This window comes from Bubalus kerabau, chromosome 1, assembly GCF_029407905.1.
Source record: "Bubalus kerabau isolate K-KA32 ecotype Philippines breed swamp buffalo chromosome 1, PCC_UOA_SB_1v2, whole genome shotgun sequence".
In the NCBI taxonomy this organism is placed as follows: Eukaryota; Metazoa; Chordata; class Mammalia; order Artiodactyla; family Bovidae; genus Bubalus; species Bubalus kerabau.
Window position 1 is genome coordinate 84833292 of NC_073624.1, and position 24075 is coordinate 84857366.

The following is a 24075-nucleotide window of genomic DNA, read 5'->3' on the forward strand; positions in this document are numbered from 1 at the left end:
GTCCACTTGGATATTTGAAAGGAGGTAAACAACTTAGCACACACACACACGACTGAGCACACACACACACATTTCATGAACTCCTATCTATATTCATTAGACCAAGGTCTTTTTGTACATTTACATTGTGAATTAATAGTTTTGGTTTTCTGTTTTACAGGTGGCTAGTAAGATCAAGTTGTGTTCTTTTTGTGTTTAAGACAAAGATTGGGAATAATATCAGCTATGAACATAACTAAATTCAATTAAACTGCAATCTTCAGATCCTTTCCAATAATTTTTGTGCATTGGGTATCTCTCACTTGATAGAAGATTGAAGAAGAAAAAGAGTTTATTTCCTTGCTTTTTATCTAACCTTATTCAACTGTGTGTGTTTGGGTGTGTGCTCAGTTACTCTGTTGTGTCCAATCTTTGTGACCCCCTGGACTGTAACCCTCCAGGAACCTCTGTCCATGGGATTCTTTAAGCAAGAATACTGGTGTGGGTTGTCATTTCCTCCTCCAGGGAGTCTTCCTGACCCAGGGATTGAACTGGAGTCTCCTATGTCACCTTGCATTATAGGCAGATTCTTTACCACTGGGCAACCTGGGAAGCCCCTGTTCAACTGTAATATTCAACAAAAGTTTCTTTTGCTTTTAAATATTTTTTATGTGCAGTTTTTATGTTAGGATTCAGGATTACAATATTAGACAAGATGAACAAGGTCTATGTGGCTTTAAAATCTGTTCAAGGTTCAATTCAGTTCAGTCACTCAGTCATGTCTGACTCTTTGCAAACCCCGGGACTGCAGCACACCAGGCTTCCCTGTTCATCACCAACTCCTGGAGCTTGCTCAAACTCATGTCCATCGAGTTGGTGATGCCATCCAACCATCTCATCTCTGTCATCCCCTTCTCTTCCTGCCTTCAATCTTTCCCACATCAGGGTCTTTTCCAATGAGTCAGTTCTTCCCATCAGGTGGCCAAAGTATTGGAGCTTCAGCTTCAGCATCAGTCCTTCCAGTGTCTATTCAGGGTTGATTTCCTTTAGGATTGACTGGTTTGATCTCCTTGCAGTCCAAGGGATTCTCAAGAGTCTAACACCGCAATTGAAAAGCATCAATTCTTTGGCACTAAGCTTTCTTTATGGTCCATTTCTTATATCCATACATGACTACTGGAATAATCATAGCTTTTACTAGGCAGATCTTGTTGACAAAGTAATGTTTCTGCTTTTTAATATGCTGTCTAGGTTGGTCACAGATTTTCTTCCAAGGAGCAAGTATCTTTTAGTTTCATGGCTGCAGTGACCATCTGCAGTGATTTTGGAGCTCAAGAAAATAAAGTCTGTCACTGTTTCCATTGTTTCCCCATCTATTTGTCATGAAGTGATGGGACCAGATGCCATCATCTTCATTTTTTTCATGTTGAGTTTTAAGCCAGCTTTTAAACTCTCCTCTTTTACTTTCATCAAGAGGCTCTTTAGTTCCTCTTCACTTTCTGCCATAAGGGTGGTGTCATCTGCAAATCTGAGGTTTATTGATATTTCTCCTGGCAATCTTGATTCCAGCTTATGCTTCATCCACTAGGCCATTGTGCATGATGTACTCTGCGTGTAAGTTAAATAAACAGGGTGACAGTACACAGCCTACAGGTACTCCTTGTCAAAGTTATAGACAAGTAAATAAGAAATGTAAATACAGTTGGATGAAATCAAAGAGATATTTCAGTCTTTTCTATGCACAGACACCTAGTTATCTTGAGCTTTTGCTATTAAAGTTAAAATTTTGCATTAAAAAATCTCCACTAATGCAAATAGAAGATAAATTTAAAGAAACTGTGGCTGTTGGTCTATGAAAATTTGCAGTGATGTTTCTCTGGCGTAGTGATATTTTACAAAATAAAAAGTATTTATGGGGGAAAATCTGTAGTTCTAACATCCTGAGGTATATATCTAAGAGGATGGCAGCAAATTGGAATAGCACCAAATGAAATTCAATTGAATGGATGAATGAAGAAAAGCAAATTTGGCTACAGAGCTCTCCCATCTTGCCCCTGACTTAAGACACATTTGAATTTGTCTTATAACATGCTTAATTTCATTCCTCATGTTGATGACTGCCCTGCTAGATTTCAATTATTTTTTCAGGTTTTATTTTTCTTTGCAAAGAATTCAGCAGTTCTTTTCTTTGTTCTGTTTTAGGAACATCTGTTGCAAATTTAGTGTTGAGTTTATTTGAAACTAACAGCTGCCCAGTAGCACATTAAGAGAAATAGCCTAGGTGAAATTTTCCTGCATATTCCTTTATGAAAAGGCTAATTTCTAAAACTTTATCTTTAATTACATTTAAATTACGTAACAAGAAAGATATAGGAATGACAACAATTTTTCCGTGTAGCATGATGTATCAATGTTTTGTGTTTATGATAATCCTAATGTATTTAATCTAAATATTTAGATATTTAAAGGCTACAAAAGCAAAAAAAAAAAAAGTTGGTTACAATTTGAACTTGAGGCCAGCTGGTTTATTGGCTCCTGTTTAATGTTTTCCAAGTGAAGTGCCACTGCCCAGAATACGAATTCTTTGACAAATTCCCAACTCATGTCTGCCTACAAATCACATTAAAATAAATTTGAATGGTCTAAAAATTTGAGTTTTTGAGAGAGCTTACTTTTAAGAACAAAGCAAACAACAAGATACTACTAAAACAATCGTTAAAAAGAACCACAAATCTACTACAAGACTAGACTCTACAAATCTCTGGACCTCTTGTTACTCATGGAAGAAGTTATAATTAATTCAGTAAAGAGCATGTATGAAATGTTTGCAAAGTCTCCTGTGGACACATAAAATACAACAGCAAATTCTTAAAACCTGTAATCTGTGGAATTGCTCAACCACCAAATAGGACGTATACTCATATAATTTAAATCTTTGTACACTATTAGGCTAAGCTTCTATCTATATCACCTCTTACTCCAGATAACAGTCCTGAGAGGGGAGGATTATTGCTAACCTCATGTAGAGGAGGAATGGAAGCTGAATAATTCATTTAAAGTCATGTAGCAAATAGATGCCCCAAGTCTAAGGTCACTGAGCTAGCAAATGACAGGCATGTGAGTCTCTCTAATTCAAAATCCCATCTGGTTTACTTCAGTCGAGGACTCCTCTTTTAGGTCTGTCCTGGGAGAGTGTAGAATTCATAGAGAAGACAGTAGGGATGGAAACCAAGACCCAGAAACCCTGGGCAATTCTCTAGCAATATGCTGCTTTTCTCTTTTAACTCCACCCCCTGAAGGTGAAGCCCTTTCTACCTTCTCTTTTTCCCTTTCTTCTTACCTCTCTACCCTTTGCTTCCTTTGTTTTCTGTACTGCTTATTCCCACTATGTACTAAAATGGGTCATTCTTTCTAAGTGCTCACCAAAATCTGCAAGACAAAGGGAACACAAAAGATAGCTAAATGAAAGACAGAAAGTAGAGAGACCAAAATATATCATTCAAACCTTGCAGCCAAGTTTGGTTTTTCTGTTCTCTTCAAATAAACTAGACAAAAAGAATCACTAACTTTTGAAAATCATAGCATTTTTAGAGCTAAAAAAAGCACAGAGGTAATCAAGTCAAAAAACCTTTACTGTAAGGATGAAGGAAGTGTGTTCTAGGGAGCAGGATTGACTTATACAAAGTCACAAAGCCAGAAGTGGCAGGTCTGGGTCTCTGCTGTGGGAGCCCTCAGGCTCAGCTTAGGTCCCCTCCTTTGAATCCAGGTAATGGAAGGGAAACTCTTTAATGGCACACAGAGAGACTGCTTGGCTTCTTTCCAAGCAGGGGATTCCATGCCATGCTGGATGAGGCTTTGTGTTCTGAAATTAGGTAGACCTGGGTCCAAACCTCAGCCCTGCCACTTGCTGTCTGTGTAATTCAAGTTCCATTGCTTACTTTCTTTAAGGCCCAGTCTCCTCATTTGTTAACAAGTGGTTTGTATTTCAGGCCTTCTGTATTTGTTGAGAGCATTAGGTAGATAGAATAGAAAAAGGAGTCCAAGATGGTGGCTAAAGAAAGCAGTGACTAGAAACATCATGCAGGGGAAAGGGGACAAACAGAGAGAAGAAAGAAGCAGAGGACCAGAGTGAGAACCTTTGTCAGGAAAACACACCCCCTTCTCTGGTTGCCCTTGAGCGTATGACCATTTTCATTCCTTCCCTGCTTGGTGGCAGGTACCAGCCCTATTTTGGATAATGTTGAACCAGAGGAGGAGAGAGCAAAAAGGGAAGCCAAGAGGGATCAAGGTCACTCCTTCAGGGTCAGTCAATACTATCTGTTGTCTATTTAATAAAGTTTTGCTTGCTTGAGCTGTAACTAGTCTATTGTTTCAAACCATTGTTATGACAATAATTGAGAAATCCTGCCTGCTTGAGCTGTAATTAGTCCATTGTTTCAAATCTTTGTATCTACAAGACAAGAACTGAGGGAGAGAAATAAACCAACCTCACAAGAGAAAAAAAGGAAATAATACTTAACATTTATAGACTGCTTGTTTGCTCTGTGTCACATTCTGTGTTAAATGTTCTACCTTGATTTTTTGATATAATACTTATAATGTATGCAAAATGCTTAGACCATATAGTAGTACATATGTGTGTATATCGTGTGTGTGTGTGTATGAGCACATATATGTATCAGTTAGGAATGTGTCTCTCACACACAGACATACACACACACACACACACCAGTCAGGAAGTCAGGAATTTCATTTAAACCTTGACTACATTGACTTGAATAAGTAACAGTGTCCTGTGATAAGAAGTCCAGGGCCCTCGTGGTTGTCCCATGAGGCTACCAGGGCTCCCACTCTTTCTGTCTTTCTGTCCTTCCCAAAACCCTTGGTAGAAGGCTTCCATGCTCATGGTCACAGAATGAGTGTTTGGTTATATTACTATCTGTGCTTCAGGTAGTCAAATAGCAGGAAGGAAGATAGTAGGGAACCCAGTGTTCTTGCTTGGAGAATCCCATGGACAGAAGAGCCTGGCAGGATATAGTCCATGGGGTTATAAAGAGTCTCACATGACTAAAGTGACTTAGCATGTGCACGTGTGTGCACACAGACACAGACACACACACGTATATATGTGGGCTTCCCTCATAGCTCAGTTGGTAAAGAATCTGCCTGGCTTTCCTGTGGCTCAGCTGGTAAAGAATCTGCCTGCAATGTGGGAGACCTGGGTTCCACCCCTGGATTGCGAAGAACCCCTGGAGAAGGGAAAGGCCATCTGATGTGAAGAGCTGACTCCTTGGAAAAGAGCCTGATGCTTGGAAAGATTGAAGGCAGGAGGAAAAGGGGACGACAGAGGATAAGATGCTTGGATGGCATCACCGACTTGATGGGCATGAGTTTGAGCAGCTCCGGAAGTTGGTGATGGACAGGGAAGCCTGGCTTGCTGCAGTCCATGGGGTCACAAAGAGTTGGACATGACTGAGCAACTGATCTGATTATATATATATATATATGTGAGTATATCCCTCCAACACAATCATATATATTCAAACATACATTTTATTGTGAAGAAAACAGCTACTTATCATAAGTAGCAGTGAACCTTAGTATATATATGGAGGTCAGGGATGTGAATATGATGTTTCAGCCCAGTGAATTGGTGGCTGTGATTCAGGGCTGGGAAAAAAGCAAAAAAATATCACAAAAACAAAATGATTTGTTGCATATTGAAGTCACTGAAACAGGCTTCATAAAGGAATATGAGCGCAGAGAAGAGGCAAATCAGCTAAGACACGTGATCAAAGGGATAGCTACGGAAGGAAACTCACTAGGTGGAGAGATTGTACAGGAAAGAAACGTCTATAAGTAGGAGATCTGGAGGGTGCTTTCACTCAAGAAGTTAGAAAACTGACTGCGTAAGGGGGCAGTCACCTAACCTTGAGGTCAACAGATGGAGGAAACTGAAAAGAAATGACTTGACCTCCTCACTGTCAGGACAGAAGAGAGAGAACAATCAAGAGGGAGAGAGAAATCTCCAGTTCATATGTGGGACAGGAAGGAAGTCAGGATTAGAAAGGAAATATAATAGCTAGTAATACGTTGTTCCAAGTTGAACTGAGTAATGAATCTGTATACTTACATTTCATGACATATAATAAAATAAATTCTCCACCCTCACCACCTCCCCGGGCTTAGTTCCACAGCCCTTGCTGAGCCAGGTCACTGGGGAAGACAAATAGTAACAGAACACAGAGCCAAGGCTGAAGTCTTAGAAAAACATCTCCTGAGACACTGGCTGAGAACCATAGAGTTGCTTGTGGCACAAACTTTCTGGAACGTTTCCATTCTAAGATACTCAGAGCCCATTTTATAGGCCTTTGTGACTTGAAAATGAATGGCCTATGGACTAGATCCTACAGCTTAATAGAGGACAACATGACATCTTGTGGGTATAAGTTCTTGTTAGTTGTGTTTAGGTTAGGGCTAAGGGTACCTGAAACATAGTAAGCAATCTATGAAAATATAATTAAAATTTTTAATTCAATTAAATGAATGAATCTAGATAGTTTTGAGGTGGCTCCAGTAAATGGCAATATACTTATAGTATGTTTACTTATTTATCTATTGATAGTACTACAAAAACTAGCTTGTAAATGTACAATTTGAGTTTTTATTTTCTACTATTTAGTTGCAACTGCCATGAATGGACCATGCAGTGAAAAAGTACTTTGGAGAAATAACAGCAACGGTTGCTTTAAAATATATTGATTTCCTGTTAAAATGCTTGGAATCATATCACTTTGCTCAAATCTGCAATTTATGAAGATAAAATCATTCCTTGTCCGACCAAAGAATTCCCCCAAACAAATTAAATTGATATGGTTGGAGATCATTTTTAATTTAGACTTTCTTCTTTTTTTTTTTTTTTCCCACAAATAGCTTTTGTTTGATGAGCTCAAAGTGTTTCCATCTTTGTATATCTGATGGTACTGATCATTCATTCAACAATGATGTTCAAAGCAATCAGTCAAATAAGATCTGATTCCTACCCTCAAGGAGCTTTCAGTTCAGTTCAGTTCAGATCAGTCGCTCAGTTGTGTCCGACTCTTTGCAACCCCATGCAGCATGCCAGGCCTCCCTGTCCATCACCAACTCTTGGAGTTCACTCAAACTCATGTCCATTGAGTTGGTGATGCCATCCAACCATCTCATCCTCTGTCATCCCCTTTTCCTCCTGCCCCCAATCCCTCCCAGCATCAGAGTTTTTTCCAATGAGTCAACTCTTCCCATGAGGTGGCTAAAGTATTGGAGTTTCAGCTTCAGCATCAGTCCTTCCAATGAACACCCAGGACTGATCGCCTTCAGAATGGACTGGTTGGATCTCCTTGCAGTCCAAGGGACTCTCAAGAGTCTTCTCCAACACCACAGTTCCAAAGCATCAATTCACAATGGAGTATTACTCAGCCATTAAAAAGAATACATTTGAATCAGTTCTAATGAGGTGGATGAAACTGGAGCCTATTATACAGAGTGAAGTAAGCCAGAAAGAAAAACACCAATACAGTATACTAACACATATATATGGAATTTAGAAAGATGGTAACAATAACCCTGTGTACGAGACAGCAAAAGAGACACTGATGTATAGATCAGTCTTATGGACTCTGTGGGAGAGGGAGAGGGTGGGGAGATTTGGGAGAATGGCATTGAAACATGTATAATATCATGTAAGAAATGAATCACCAGTCCAGGTTCGATGCACGATACTGGATGCTTGGGGCTGGTGCACTGGGACAACCCAGAGGGATGGTATGGGGAGGGAGGAAGGAAGAGGGTTCAGGATGGGGAACACTGGTATACCTGTGGCAGATTCATTTCGATATTTGGCAAAACTAATACAATATTGTAAAGTTTAAAAATAAAATAAAATTAAAAAAATATAGAAAAAAAAAGCATCAATTCTTTGGTGCTCAGCTTTCTTCACAGTCCAACTCTCACATCCATACATGACTACTGGAAAAACCATAGCCTTGACTAGACGAACCTTTGTTGGCAAAGTAATGTCTCTGCTTTTGAATATGCTATCTAGGTTGGTCAAAACTTTCCTTCCAAGAAGTAAGCGTCTTTTAATTTCATGGCTGCAGTCACCATTTGCAGTGATTTTGGAGCCCCCCCAAAATAAAGTCTGACACTGTTTCCACTGTTTCCCTATCTGCTTCCCATGAAGTGATGGGACCAGATTCCATGATCTTAGTTTTCTGAATGTTGAGCTTTAAGCCAACTTTTTCACTCTCCTCTTTCACTTTCATCAGGAGGCTTTTTAGTTCCTCTTCACTTTCTGCCATAAGGGCGGTGTTATCTGCATATCTGAGGTTATTGACATTTCTCCTGGCAATCTTGAGTCCAGCTTGTGTTTCTTCCAGCCCAGCGTTTCTCATGATGTACTCTGCATAGAAGTTAAATAAACAGGGTGACAATATACAGCCTTGACTTACTCCTTTTCCTATTTGGAACCAATTTGTTGTTCCACGTTCAGTTCTAACTGTCGCTTCCTGATCTGCATACAGGTTTCTCAAGAGGCAGGTCAGGTGGTCTGGTATTCCCATCTCTTGAAGAATTTTCCACAGTTTATTGTGATCCACACAGTCAAAGACTTTGGCATAGTCAATAAGGCAGAAATAGATGTTTTTCTGGAACTCTCTTGCTTTTTCCATGATCCAGTGGATGTTGGCAATTTGATCTCTGGTTCCTCTGCCTTTTCTAAAACCAGCTTGAACATCTGGAAGTTCACGGTTCACGTACTGCTGAAGCCTGGCTTGGAGAATTTTGAGCATTACTCTACTAATGTGTGAGATAAGTGCAATTGTGCAGTAGTTTGAGCATTCTTTGTCACTGCCTTTCTTTGGGATTGGAATGAAAACTGACCTTTTCCAGTCCTGTGGCCACTGCTGAGCTTTCCAAATTTGCTGGCATATTGAGTGCAGCACTTTCACAGCATCATCTTTCAGGATTTGAAATAGCTCAACTGGAATTCCATCACCTCCACTAGCTTTGTTCGTAGTGATGCTTTCTAAGGCCCACTTGACTTCACATTCCAGGATGTCTGGCTCTAGGTGAGTGATCACACCATGGTTATTATCTGGGTCATGAAGATCTTTTTTAGTCAACCATAAAATGAACATGTAAACCATCAGTTAAAATATAGTGTTATTGGGGGATGCAAGTGCTGGAATATTGTGATGTAAGTGCTATCATGATGATTTGCACAGGTCTTCCAACAATATAGGGAACCAGATAAGTGCCATTTTAACAGCTTAAACTTGGATTTTGAAGTCTGTATTTAAATTTTTTAATCCACTTATGTCCCTCACTAGATGTATAATTACTTTGTCTCTCAGAGCCGCAAGTTCTTCATCTGCAAAGTGAAGTTGGTAGTAGTATTTATTTCAAAAGTACTGTGAAGACTTGATGAGATATATCTATGATGAAATTACTTAGAATAAAATAGAAACTCTTTAGCATTGTGTTAAGTTCCAGCAGAATCTCTCATCAAAGTCATATTTCCCACCCTCTTCCTCACACCATTCATGTCAGCCACACTTCCTATAGGTCCTGGTTGTGCACCAGGCTTCCTCTGCCTCAGGACCTCAGCACATGCTGGGGTTCGTGACTCAGATGATCTAACATCCCAATTCACCATGCTGATTATGACTTATCTCTGAGATTTCAGCCCAAATGTCTTTTCTGATATTGAAGTATACATCAGTTCCATTCACTTCTTTCCTAGCTGCCTATTGTTTTCTACACAAAACTTGTCATAATTTGTAATTCATGTTGTTGTTGTGCAGTTGCTCAGATGTATCCAACTCTTTGTGACCCCATCGAACCTCAGTACACCAGACTTCCCTGTCCTTCACTATCTCCTGGAATTTGTTTAAACTCATGTCCATTGAGTTGATGATGCCTTCCAACCATCTCATTCTCTGTTGCCCCCTTCTCCTCCTGCCCTCAATCTTTCCCAGCATCAGGGGCTTTTCCAGTGAGTCAGGTCTTTGCATCAGGTGGCCAAAGTATTGGAGCTTCAGTTTCAGCATCAGTCCTTCCAGTGAATATTCAGGGTTGATTTTCTTTAGTAACTGGTTTGATCTCCTTGCTGTCCAAAGGACTCTCAAGAATCTTCTCCAGCACCACAATTCAAAAACACCAAATCTTCAGTTCTCAGCTTTATTTACAGTCCAACTCTCACATCTGTACATGACTATTGGAGAAACCATAACTTTGACTATATGGGAGGTAGAGAATTACTTAACAAAAATCTTAAGTTAAATCAGGCTATGTGATGAAGGGCTGAAAGTCAGAAAGCAACAAAACAAACTTTAAAGCCTACAGGTCAAGGAGACTACTACTGAATTCCCAGTATATTACACATTTGGCAGCCATAGACTATCTGCTGGAACTGATCTGCCCACAAATGGCATGTAGGAAAAGGGAGCGGTCCACATTCTAGCAGTCTGACCCCCCCAAGTGAAACTCACTAAGGCCTCATTAGGAATCAGGATGTTTCAGCCTTGGTGGGCCTTAGCCTTGATTCTGTGGACTGAAATAACCTCCAGTAGGTTAAAATGAGACGCAGAGTCTGAAGAGTTGCAAGGTGCTCACGGTCTTCACTTAGAAATGTTTTCTTTTTTTTTTTTTTCTCAGAAAATACTGAAGATTTCAGTTTGAATGCCTATTGTTGGAACTTTGTAGGAGACACTTCCCAGGTGGTGCTGTAGGTAAAGAACCTGCCTGCCAGTGCCAGTGCCGGAGGCAGAAGAGACACAGTTTCAATCCCTGAACGGGGAAGATCACCTGAGAAGGAAATGGCAACTCACTCCAGTATTCTTGCCTGGAAAATCCCATGAACACGGGAACCTGGCAGGATACAATCCATGGGATTGCAAAAAGTGGGACATGACTGTAGTGACTTAGCACATCATTCTACCACATATTTTAATATTTCAATCTTTCCAACCTAAGCTCATGTAAGTCACTTAAAATAACCAAAGATGCTGAAGTCTTTAACATCTGTTTTCTGTAAAATGAGTGGAAGGCAGAAGGATTAGATCTTCTTTTTGGGAAACTCATCAAAGTTTATAGCAGGAAGAAAAAGACTCTGATTTCTGTTTAAGAAAAGTTTTTCTTTTTTTTTCTATTTTAATTCTCCCTTGGTCTGTGGTCCCTAAAGTAATAACTTTCAGACGAGATGACAATAGAGACTATCAAGCCTAACTCCTCAGTTTCTTCTGTCTCAGCTTTGGAAAGCTTGTATTCGCTCATCTGAATTACCAGATTCAGTGTCATTCTTAAAATGATTACAGTTGCTTTCTCTTGACTGACATGCCAGTCTCGGGCTATGACTCCTTTGAGTCAATATTTACTTAGTGTTTGTTATAGGCCAAACTCTAAGAATGCAAAGACAATAAAACAAGATCATTTCCTATGAGAACCTCTAGTGAGTAGGGAGAAATGTCAACAATTTGTTGCAGTGTGATGAGTACTCCATGATGAGCATACTTTCTATGGAAGTGCAAGAGAGAGTAAGACTATTAAATAATTAATTTGTGGAGAGTCCACTTAAGGCAAAGCCTTGTCCTATAGCTGAGGAGGATAAACACTGAGAAAGAAGTCTCTTTTCCTCCAGGAACTCCACCTGGTCCTATGAGAGGCAAACACAGATAAGTAGCTCAAATTACATATAATGAAATTTGTTATAAGTTCTTTAACTGTGAAAAAGTACTCTGTGTCCGGGAATATGCCCATTTCACACATTATGGCAAATGATATAGAAAGCCTAAAATTCTCCCATAACAAAAAATGCTCAGCAAGATATTTTAATGTATATTTTAAAATGCATTGCTGAGCTGGAAACAAGGAAAAAAGAATTCTAAGAGGTTGAAAAATAAAAGCAAAAGTAGAAATCTATAAAGGAAAGCCAGTCATAAAAATTAGCTGTTCCAGCTACCATTTCCCATGACTCAAAGTTTTGGTTCTGTTGCTAAAATGTGAATCATGAAAAAAGATGGCAACCATACCATAAGGGATATCACATTAGAGATTTAAAAAACCCAGACATCCAAAATTACAGTCAGTGAAATGATCAACTAGAAAAATTCCTTCTTTATGCTTGACTCTGTGTGGGAGGAAAAAATTCTCCACTGACTTAGTAATCAAAGGATTTTGGGGCCCACATTCTTGATATTTTTGTGTTTGAGATACCTTAAGCTGAGAATTTATTATAAAGTGACCCCATGTTGGCAGTATCCCAAGATGCCTGGAAGAAGCAAATATAAATTCTTCCTGGAGGAATGCACCTTTTAACTCTAGGCCTCAAAAATTCCCACTGATGAGGTTTATGGAACATACGCTTATGATAACAAAACTATAAAATTCAAGGAAAGAAGCAATAAAGAGCATGAATCAGAAAAAAAAAAACCCCAAAGAAACAAAAAGCCAAACAAATTAAAAATTTAAGACAGCAGCCTCAGATGCACAAAACTATTACATACTGTAATTATTGAATTACTATATTTAATGTGTCTAAATAAAAAGAGTACTCAAAGTATGAGTACAGAACAAGAGATTTTTAAAAAATGAATAGGCACAGTTGAAAAGATTCAAATAGAAATTGAAGAATAATAATAACTATATTATTATTGATATGAAATATAGTTATTAATAACAACTATTCTTCATATACTTCAAAGGAAAAGCATAAGGAATAGGTTAACCAATGCATTAAACAAAGCTGAAGAAAGAATCAATAAATAGGAAGATATCTTAAGAAATCCAAGACTTAAGAAACATAGATGTAGTGAGACAATTTAACAAATGTCTGATTGGACTTGCAGAAGAAAAACAAAGATAATGCAGAGGCACTATTTGTAGTGATAAAGTCTGAGAATTACCCAGAAATGATAAAAGAACCATGAATCCTTGGAAGCATGGAGTCTAGAAAGTTCCAAGCAAGGTAAGTAAAGAGAAATCCACTTTAAGACATTTTGTAGTGGACTTTCAGAATACCAAAAACAAACAAAACAAAAACAACCTCTTAAAAACAGCCAAAGAGAAAAATCAGATTACCTATAGTAAAAAAAGTTGACATCTAACTTCTTAGAAACAACAATTAAACTAAAAAAAAAAATCGACAACCATCTTCACAGTGTAGAGAAAATACTTGTCAACCAAGAGTTGTGTACTTAGTAAAATTATCTTTCAAACTTGAGAATAACATGAAAGATTTTTCAGATAAACAACATAGAGAACTTTGGGGATTGATAATACACCCTATATATGCAAGAAGGGCAAATGAACATGAAAAATTATATAAACAATAGCACTGCTGTAATAATATACCTAATATTGTGGGTAGAACAGTGATAAAATCAAGATTATATGGTAATTAGAACTTCTTTGATTAAGTACAGATGTTAAAATTCTAGGTTAATAATTAAAAGAAAAAGGAAGAATTTGTAATTCCAAGTGAATTTGGGGCAGAAACAAGAATGACAAAAAAATTACACAAAATTGTAAAAGAAGGTTAAAAGATACAGGAAAAAAAAAAAAACAACTAGAAAATTTAGAAAGCACAAAATAAGAAACTAAAGATGAATGGAAATATATCAATAGTCATAACAAATGCATAATGGCTAAATTTTCTTGAAAGAACAAAATTGCCAGGCTGAGGAAGAAACAAAATTCAGATATACATTGAATTCAAGAGACACACCTAAAACAAGAGAATTTGGAAAAGTTGGAAGTGAAAGAACAGAGCAACAGACATACAGAAATATTCAAACTCCTGCTATCAAAGGAATATAAATAATGGAAGCCTCCAGATATAAAAAACTAAAAAATTCATATTTGGCAAGGATGTGAGTACTAAGGATGTTTATATGCTGCTGGATACATGCACAAGAATGTTTGCAACAGCACTGCTTGTAATATCCTAAATTAGAAAAAACCTAAATGTCCCTGATTAAAACAATGAATAAATGTGGTATATTCATAAAATGGAATACTATGCAGCAAGAAAATGAAGGAAACAGCCATGCAAAATAGCAAATGTTATCATATTGAACTAAAAAAGAAATACACAAAAGAATACATAGATAATGACACCATTAATACATTTTATTTTCCCCTTAAGGAAACCAACTAACTTGCCCCAAATCACACAGTTGGAAAGTGGTGGAGATAGTATCCAAACCCAGGCCATTTGACTCCAGAGATTGTCTTTAACCACTTGGCTAAGCTGGCTGGGAACAGCAAAGAGGGAGAAGCCTGGAGATGCAAGGTAGGTTTGGGGGGGAACATATGATCATGTACAGTAGACTTTGGGAAATATTTGTGACAAAGATGAAAAAGTATCTGGGAAGGGAAATAGAGCAAACTCTGAATGATAAATTGGAATAATTCTGTGTGTACTAGGGTGGTACTGAAGTTTATGGACAGAGAAATGACATAATCTGTATTTTAGGAGAATCTGTCTGTTTTCATGGAGGAGGAACATTTAGAGCATGAGGCAAGCAAGGTATTTCAGCAGAAATTAGAAAGGACCTGAGCCAGAGCAGTTTGGATAGAAGAGACATAGAAGAGGAAGGTGCTTTTCTGAGCAGAGTTGATACTTGATACATGATTAGATGTAAAGAGTGATTTGAAATTTCTGCATTTGGGAAGAGGATGACATCATGAACCAAGATAAGGAATGAGAATGAAGGACTAGTATATGGGGAAGATGGAGTCCTAGGTTGAATGTACTGACTCTAAGGCATCTATGAGATGGAAATACATAGACGTCCATTGCTGATGCTGGAAATGTGGGCTGGATTAGGAAACAAAATCAGCAGGAAAGGAAGGGCTAGAGATGCAGGCTTGGGCATCATTCTCTGTGGTGATGATGCAACGTGGGCAGCTACTGAGAGACATTTCCTCAGAGGAGGGATATCTAATCCCAGATGGAAAAGGCTAGAGGAGAGAAGTAATGGGGACATGCAGACATCCAGTGTCTGCTGATCTTTTAAGAAGCTGGGTGGTGAGAGAAAGGGAAGGAGAAAATGGTAAACCATCTAAATGAACCCTTGAAACTCTGAGATGAGTACCTGCATTTCACAGATGAGAGAACTGAGACACAGAGAGACTGGGACCACACAGCTGAGTGGTAACGTCAGTATTTATGCAAAGTCAGAATGACCAGAATATACTTTTTAAACATGATAATGAAAACACAGCAGGGTTTTCAACAGTAGATGGTATTTCAGCATGCTGGTAGAATCAAGGGAGTGGAATGAGGAGAAGGATTGTGGAAAAAGAGGTCAAGGTCCAGCAGAAAAGGGCAAGTGCTTGGATGAACTAAGAGCAGAGGTAGGGGTATCAAAAATGTTTTCCTTTGGGACTAGAGGAAAGGAAGGGGGATGGAGATATTGGCATGTGGGTGGCAGGAAATCATGGGGGTCCATTTTGGGTGATTTGGTCTCATGGTTTAGTTCTGGAAATCATCTGTTGAGGTAAAGGGAGACCAGGGTAGCTTCGTGGCACTGAGCAGTAGCTCTGGTTTCAAGCAACTGGAGGCCAGAGACGCTGAAACAGTGGCAGTGCAGTGAGAAGCACATTACATGAGGTCTAATGTCAGTATATACAGTAAAAATCACATGTAATCAAAGTTACTTTTGAAAGATTCCTGAAGTCTCTTGTAAAGTACAGTACATACAGTTTTGTGCACACTGTCCTGTCTCAGGAAGTCTGACAGAGCAGGCTTTGCCCCTAGAGATGAAACAGATGGTTATTTCTTTGCATGAGCCCCAGAAAAATGAGTTGGCTTTCACTGGCTCTTTGGATGACCAAAAAAAAAAAAAAAAAAAAAAAAAAATCCATGCAGGATAAGACTGTACTGTGCATGGAGGGGTTACAAGGAGAGCCTGTGTACATAGACCAGGGTGTGAATCCTGGTCTGACCTGTTAGCTGTGTGATAGTGAGCAACGTTAGCAGATGTTTAAAACTCCTTTACCAGATTTTTTCATTCTCAGTTTCTTTTTTTTGTAAAATTGATTAGCTTGGGACCTGGCATAGATTAGATGCTCATGAACAGAGAATGAGAAAACATAAAGCTAAACAGTAAAATCAACTGGTGTGGACAAGTAAAGGAGGATGGAACCTAAATGAGAAAGCACATGGTTGAGTTTACCCAGAATTGAGGATCAGTGTTAATGCTTTGTTGGACACCCCCATGTAAGGTCAAGAGTAATGGCACCAAGGAAAGATATACCCATTTGAATGCAGAGTTCCAAAGAATACCAAGGAGAGATAAGAAAGCCTTCCTCAGTGATCAATGCAAAATAATAGAGGAAAACAATAGAATGGGAAAGACTAGAGATCTCTTCAAGAAAATTAGAGATACCAAGGGAACATTTCATGCAAATATGGGCTCAATAAAGGACAGAAATGGTAGGGACCTAACAGAAGCAGAAGATATTAAGAAGAGGTGGCAAGAATACACAGAAGAACTGTACAAAAAAGATCTTCACAACCCAGATAATCACAATGGCATGACCACTAACCTAGAGCCAGACATCCTGGAATGTGAAGTCAAGTGGGCCTTAGAAAGCATCACTATGAACAAAGCTAGTGGAGGTGATGGAATTCCAGTTGAGCTATTTCAAATCCTGAAAGACAATGTTGTGAAAGTGCTTCATTCAACACGCCAGCAAATTTGGAAAACTCAGCAGTGGCCACAGGACTGGAAAAGGTCAGTTTTCATTCCAATCCCAAAGAAAGGCAATGCCAAAGAATGCTCAAACTACTGCACAATTGCACTCATCTTACATGCTAGTAAAGAAATGCTCAAAATTCTCCAAGACAGGCTTCAGCAATACATGAACCGTGAACTTCCAGATGTTCAAGCTGGTTTTAGAAAAGGCAGAGGAACCAGAGATCAAATTGAAAACATCTACTGGGTCATGGAAAAAGCAAGAGAGTTCCAGAAAAACATCTATTTCTGCTTTATTGACTGTGCCAAAGCCTTTGACTGTGTGGATCACAATAAACTGTGGAAAATTCTTCAAGAGATGGGAATACCAGACCACCTCACCTGCCTCTTGAGAAACCTGTATGCAGGTCAGGAAGTAACAGTTAGAACTGAACATGGAACAACAGACTGGTTCCAAATAGGAAAAGGAGTTGGTCAAGGCTGTATATTGTCACCCTGCTTATTTAACTTCTATGCAGAGTACGTCATGAGAAACGCTGGGCTGGAAGAAGCACAAGCTGGAATCAAGATTGCTGGGAGAAACATCAATAACCTCAGATATGCAGATGACCTCACCCTTATGACAGAAAGTGAAGAGGAACTAAAAAGCCTTTTTGATGAAAGTGAAAGAAGAGGGTGAAAAAGTTGGTTTAAAGCTCAACATTCAGAAAACGAAGATCATGGCATCTGGTCCCATAACTTCATGAGAAATAGATGGGGAAACAGTGGCTAACTTTATTTTTTTGGGCTCCAAAATTACTGCAGATGGTGATTGCAGCCATGAAATTAAAATTTGCTTACTCCTTGGAAGGAAAGTTATGACCAACCTAGACAGCATATTGAAAAGCAGAGACATTACTTTGCCAACAAAGGTCCATCTAGTCAAGGCTATGGTTTTTCCAGTAGTCATGTATGGATGTGAGAGTTGGACTATAAAGAAAGCTGAGCGCTGAAGAATTGATGCTTTTGAACTGTGGTGTTGGAGAAGACTCTTGAGAGTCCCTTGGACTGCAAGGAGATCCAGCCAGTCCATTCTAAAGGCGATCAGTCCTGGGTGTTCATTGGAAGGACTGATGTTGAAGCTGAAACTTCAATACTTTGGCCATGTGATGCGAAGAGCTGACTCATTTGAAAAGACCCTGATGCTGGGAAAGATTGAAGGCAGGAGGAGAAGGAGATGACATAGGATGAAATGGTTGGATGGCATCACCGACTCAATGGACATGAGTTTGGGTAAACTCCGGCAGTTGATGATAGACAGGGAGGCCTGGTGTGCTGCAGTTCATGGGGTTGCAAAGAGTCGGACACGACCGAGTGACTGAACTGAAGTGAATGGCACCAAAGCACTGATAGGAGAAAGTATTGAAAATAGTTGCCTTAGGAGACTACCTTGGATGTTTACAGAGAAGTGGGAGAAGCTGATACACTCAGAGAAATGAAAAGAGAATCAGGAACTGAAAGTCACAATGAGTTTTAAATGCAAGATCAATCAGGATGAGAAAAGAAAAGAATTAAAGTTTGGGAGGTGATGGTGTAGGGGAAGAAAGACTTTTCCTCTAATTTCTTAGGTTCCGTGCCTGGGGCCCACATTTTGAGTTACAAAAGACAGGTTAACAGAAAAGAAAAATTACAAATTTTATTTGATATTAATATTTTATGTGGCACTGGGGTTTCATAGGAAGAAATGAGAACCCTAAAGAAGCATTTAGACCTGGGGTCTTTCCTATTTAATAAAGAGCAATAAATTGTGGAGATGTGATAAGACAAAAGAAAAAGAAGTTTGGGCCGGAGCCAGTAAAGTGTGGGAAAGTGACTAGGAAATAGATGGGGGAAGTTAAATGTTGATAAGCGTTATTTTAATACATAGGTTATTTTCAGCCTCATGTTGGCATCCACTCCCTGTCTCTGGTGATAAGAATGTTCTCTTCTTCCTGGTACAAGGAAAGAAACTTTTTCACTGGAACTCTTATGCCCTGCTTTTAGGTACAAAGGGAGAGGGCACAGGACCCTGCACCTGCTATTTCTCAATTGCCTTCAGTTCAAAATAACTAATATGCTTAATTAACAATTAAGTGTCATATTTGGGTGGCATGCTTTAGTGATCTTCAGGGGAGGTCAGAGATAGCGTCTGGAGACCATCCTCTCTGACCTGGAGCCTTCCTTCCTCAGGACTGCCTTTCACAAACTTGGGGTAGTCAAAGACAAGAGAATGCTTCTGGTCCAAAAGTCTGATTTGAACTGCGTGCTTAGGATGTTTCTCTGAGCGTCATAAGAACCTCTTTATTTTGAAGAACAGCAGCACCACAGGTGGTTCCATTAGATCTGGAACCAAGAGCACGGGGGTTGAACCATATCTTCTAAAATCAATTGCTGGCTCTTCTGCTGACCAGCTGTGTGGCCTTGGTCAAGAGGACTAACCTCTCTGTCCCTCAGTTTTCCCATTTGTGAAAGGAGAGTCAAAGTGGCTACTGAGAGGCATATGTGAGCAACACATGGTAAACTCTGATGAGCTCTCAGAAAATGCTTGATAAGTGAGTTGTTATTTTATTATGAAAATGCGATAAGGCTCATTGACTGAGCTTTTGGGGTGGAGCTGGTTCTAGTTTCATTGTCTAGTCTGCTTTTAATCAATGCTGGGTACTTTGGAGTTTGCTGGTTGGGATTAAAAGGGCCATCTGTAGCAGTGGAGCACACACTGTGCTCTGTCAAGGGAATGACCCTGGGTGGGATGAAGGGTTTAGTCTGTGCCTGTCAGCTTGGAAACCCCGTGATCAGTACGACTGGGAAATGTTCCTATCTGCTGGCATCTTTTCTTCACCACCATGGCGACAGACAGAGCTCTTCCCCACTCTTTTTTTCTGGAGGTTTTTTCCTCCCTATAGAGGAAGTCTATTCCCAGCTCCTGGATTACCCTTACAGGGAGACCTGTACAATTGCACCTATTGTTTGTTTTTTGGTCATAGTTTTAACTTAAAAAAAAAAAAAAAAAAGATCTGTATAGTTTGCAACCTGATGACTGTTTCTGTAACAACCACCACGGTGACAGAGATAATGGCACCCAAGGAATGAATAATTTAACAGGAAAAATTGGAATCTCAATATAAGCTTCTTTAAAAAGATTTTTCTGAATGGAAGGTGAGATAATCTGTTTGGTGTAGAATAAATGAACCCTTTCTTTTGTGTGCAGAACTTCTTGGAGGATTGTTCATATCTTATAAGAGTGAAGTTAAAACAATCAGGTATTAGCTTTTCCCAGGTGGCTCAGTGGTGAAGAATCTCCCTGCCAGTGCAACAGACACAGATGTGGGGTTGATCCCTGAGTCAGGAGTATCTCCTGGAACAGGAAAGAGGCAACCCAATCCAGTATTTTTGCCTGGAGAATCCCATGGACAGAGGAATCTGGCAGGCTACTGTCCATGGGGTCACAGAGTTGGACACAACTGAGCGACTGAAAAACAAAAACATATATATATAAAAGATCATCCATGCAAGATGTTCTTGTATGCAAAGTCCTCTGAATGGTTAGTGAAACAACTTGTCTACCAGTCTAGTTTTTAAAAATGTCTTTCACACATAGAGCTGGATTCTAGAACTCTCTGTGGTCACATCAACCTTGACTCTTATTGATTGGAAAACCAAGCTGCTTCGATTCCTTACATGAGGTTCAGAAACTAACTCTGATGAGACTCCAGCACTGCATGCTCTTAAAGTTAGGATGGGGCAGAAACCAGTCTTGTGATGTGTTTTTCTTATATACCAACAGTGTTTGCTGGTGTTTCTTAATGGAAAATAGGATAGACAAAGTCCTAAATATTGGTATTGCCAAGCTCCAGAGGTGTTAAGGAAAATGTGGGGCCTCTATGAAATGCAAGTTGAAATGAAGAGGAAAGATGATGCATAGTTTAATAAATGATTATAATTTTTTACTGTAAAATTTCTTTTTGAACTAGAAATCTGGAAAGCAGTAGCCAAGTAGTGGTAGTAGACTTTAAAGAAGAAAATATGTTTTTGGCTTCAGTATCTCTTTTAAATCATGCCTGGAAATAAGGAATGGATGTTTGGGTCTGCAGCTGGGAGGTCAAAAGGCCAGTGGAGAAGAGGCTCTTTTTTATTGTAAACATGTGAATTAATCATGACTCAAAAATGGAATTGGAAGAAAACTTGCAGCTGGAAAAGGAAATAAAAGGAAAAAAATGTTTTAATTTATTTATTTGTATAAACACACACACAGTATAAATATGTTCTGATACTCACCAGCTAGTTCTTGAAAATCATAATCTGAAAAGTAGAAGCAATAGTGGGTTGAAAAGTGGGAAGAAAATCCAGCATTCCTATTTCTACTTTGGGCTCAGTTCACCTAGAATTTGTGCTTAAGTTGGAGTCTTCTAAACAGATTTCAATACAAAAGGCTTTCCTCACTCCTATTCACACCCCAAATCTGATACATTTCCAAAAGTAGGAGTTAAATTCAATGCCATGTGAGTTCTTATGTGGCAGATTCTCAAAACTAAAAGAGGGCAGAAGCCACAGAGGAACACTGAACCAGCAGGGGGATAAATGGTTCTTCTCTGCTTTGAAGTTTTTTTCTTTTCAAAATTTGATCTAGCTTTCTGTCTACCTATCTATTACCTATCTTTACCACAGTATAATGTACAAAGACATGTCTACCAACTTTACTCTATTTTTTTTTTTTCCTTCTGAATTAGACTTTCAGAATTTACAACCCTGAAAACTGATTCTAGTCAATGTGGTTAGTTCTCCTTCACAATTACTGGCTACTCCAGAGGGCTGGGGTCAGAGGCTTGATTAAATAAATTACAGCTTCAAGTCCCTTTCAATAAACCATGTCAGGCTTTAGGCAACCCTAAACAATGCTCCCTGTTTTAACCCATAATGGGCAGTTGAGTTCAGTAACTGCCCTAATCACTGCAGCATAAATATTTATGGGAGAATTTTTCCAATTAAGGTAGAAGCTTGTTTAGATGCTATCAGTTTAGAGAGGGCTTTTCCAACAAGAAAATTACTGTTAAAGGACATCAGGAAATGGTTAAACTCCAGAAGGCTAAAAGGTCAATGAGTCTGCAAATGCAGCGGGGCTGTGGTTCTGTTACCACTGTCTACATGCGTTAACTGCCCCCCAACCCCTTTAAATGGGGATTAAAAAATAGCCCTTTGTACCTAGGGAAAAAAATGTCGGTTCATTCATATAAAAAATATTTATGTTGAGAAATAAAAATGTGAGCCATGACTCAAACAGATTTAGTGTTATCCCAACTTTTACAACAGGCTGTACATAGGTCTTGCTTGTTTGTTGGGTTAGAGTATGGAGGGGGGTGCTGATAATGGTATTGAATGATTTTCATAGTAGATGCTGTCAGCATGGACTTCAAGGATCTCTGTTGCACACAATCTACAGAGATATGTAAACATGTGTTTTGTGAGCCATATTATCAAGAAAGAGCTGTATAAAATCTGAAATGAGGAATACAGGCAGAAAAACCCCCAGAGGAGGGGAATATGTGATCTCAGTGGGAATTCGTTAATCTACCAAACAGTGTAGATGCATGTCTACCATATGGTATTTTACTCTAGGGAAAAGAGAAAAAGAAAAAGAGAAAGTGGGAAAAAACAATCCCCATAGAATGCAAACACAAAATACCTTTGCCTGAAAATAAACGTGCTAAGTTTATAGCAGAAGAAACACAGGAGAGTATCCTAGGTCATACTATTGGAACTGGAATAGTTATAGAAGCCTTGCCATCTGATTTTGATTTTCCTTAGATGATGGAATCAAGTGTTAAAGATTAAGGTTGAAAGTGAAGTGAAAGTATTAGTCACACGGTTGTGTCCAACTCTTTGCGACCCCATGAACTGTAGCCTGCCAGGCTCCTCTCTTCATGGAATTTTCCAGGCAAGAATACTGGAGTGCGTTGCCATTCCCTTCTCTGGGGAATCTTCCCAACCCAGGGATCGAACCCATTGCAGCTGGATTCTTTACCACCTGAGTCATCAGGGAAGCCCAAAAGATTAAGGTTATGTAGTAACAATTTCAATAGTTAGTTAGCTATGGCAAAAAACACAGCATAAACCACATAAGATGGTGAAGACTGGTCTATATTCAGGTAACTTGGGTCTCTGGAAGCCAAAGGTATGAATGATTCTTTCTAAGTCACAGCTGTGGCAAAACCAAAAGGCAATGAGACACCTGAAAAAAAAAATATGAGACCACAAAGAGAGGCATTTACCATTTCATAATTAAACTGGAAAGACACTTCACTTTGATCCCCTGTCCAATCCCTACATCCATCTCAATCCTCAGAGTGAACCTGAAGAAGGCCCCTGAGCTTAATCTTAGCGATGACTTTGGCTTTTGCCCCAACTGCCCTTTTCCTTCTAGGACTGTGAGTTAAGCAAGCCAGCACTTGGAACTGCACATGGAGCTCAAGGGTTTCCTGGAGCAGCCCTTCAACCAAGAAGGTGCCCCCTGCAGTTGCACAGAGCGTGACTTTGAGAGAGAGCCACTCTGAAACAGTGACATTCTGTCAGAGCTGACTCGGGGTCTGCAGGGGACATCCCTGGTGCCTGCAGAATGCAGGGCAGGTTGTCTACTAAAATTTTGCCTCACTGGGGTTGACTTTGGGCAAGGAATTTGAAGTGAAACATTTCCAATATTTATTGTTCCTGCCCTTCTTATTCTCTCTTTAAAAAATAGCATATGTTCTTATATTTCCCCTTGTATATTTTAACTTAATGATATTAGTTGCTACAGATTGAATTTTTCTCAAGAGGGAAACTGAAGCATGATGGATAGAACTCCACTTCAGTTCAGTTCAGTTCAGTCGTTCAGTCATGTCTGACTCTTTGCGACCCCATGAATCGAAGCATGCCAGGCCTCCCTGTCTATCATCAACTACAAAAGCTTTCTCAAACTCATGTCCATCAAGTTGGTGATGCCATCCAACCATCTCATCCTCTGTCTTCCCTTCTCCTCCTGCCTTCAATCTTTCCCAGCATCAGGGTCTTTTCCAAGGAGTCAGTTCTTTGCATCAGGTGGCCAAAGTATTGGAGTGTCAGCTTCAGAATCAGTCCTTCCAATGACTTCAGGACTGGTTTCCTTTAGGATGGACTGGTTGGATCTCCTTGCAGTCCAAGGGACTCTCAAGAGTCTTCTCTAACACCACAGTACAAAAGTATCAATTCTTCTGTGCTCAGCTTTTTTATAGTCCAACTCTCACATCCATACATGACTGCTGGACAAACTACTGCTGGAACTCCACTTAACTGGGTTCAAAAAACTGTTAGACACTGGTGCAGCGAG

General features: G+C 39.4%; 1 long non-coding RNA gene across 2 annotated transcripts in view; it reads left to right on the plus strand.

Moving 5' to 3' along the window:
- Window positions 1-24075, plus strand: part of LOC129641671 (uncharacterized) — a 121929-nt gene that overhangs the window by 40433 nt on the left and 57421 nt on the right. For both annotated transcript variants that reach the window (XR_008709389.1, XR_008709388.1), the window contains exon 2: window positions 14162-14308. This is a non-coding gene — a long non-coding RNA (uncharacterized LOC129641671). The remainder of the gene's footprint in view (window positions 1-14161; window positions 14309-24075) is intronic.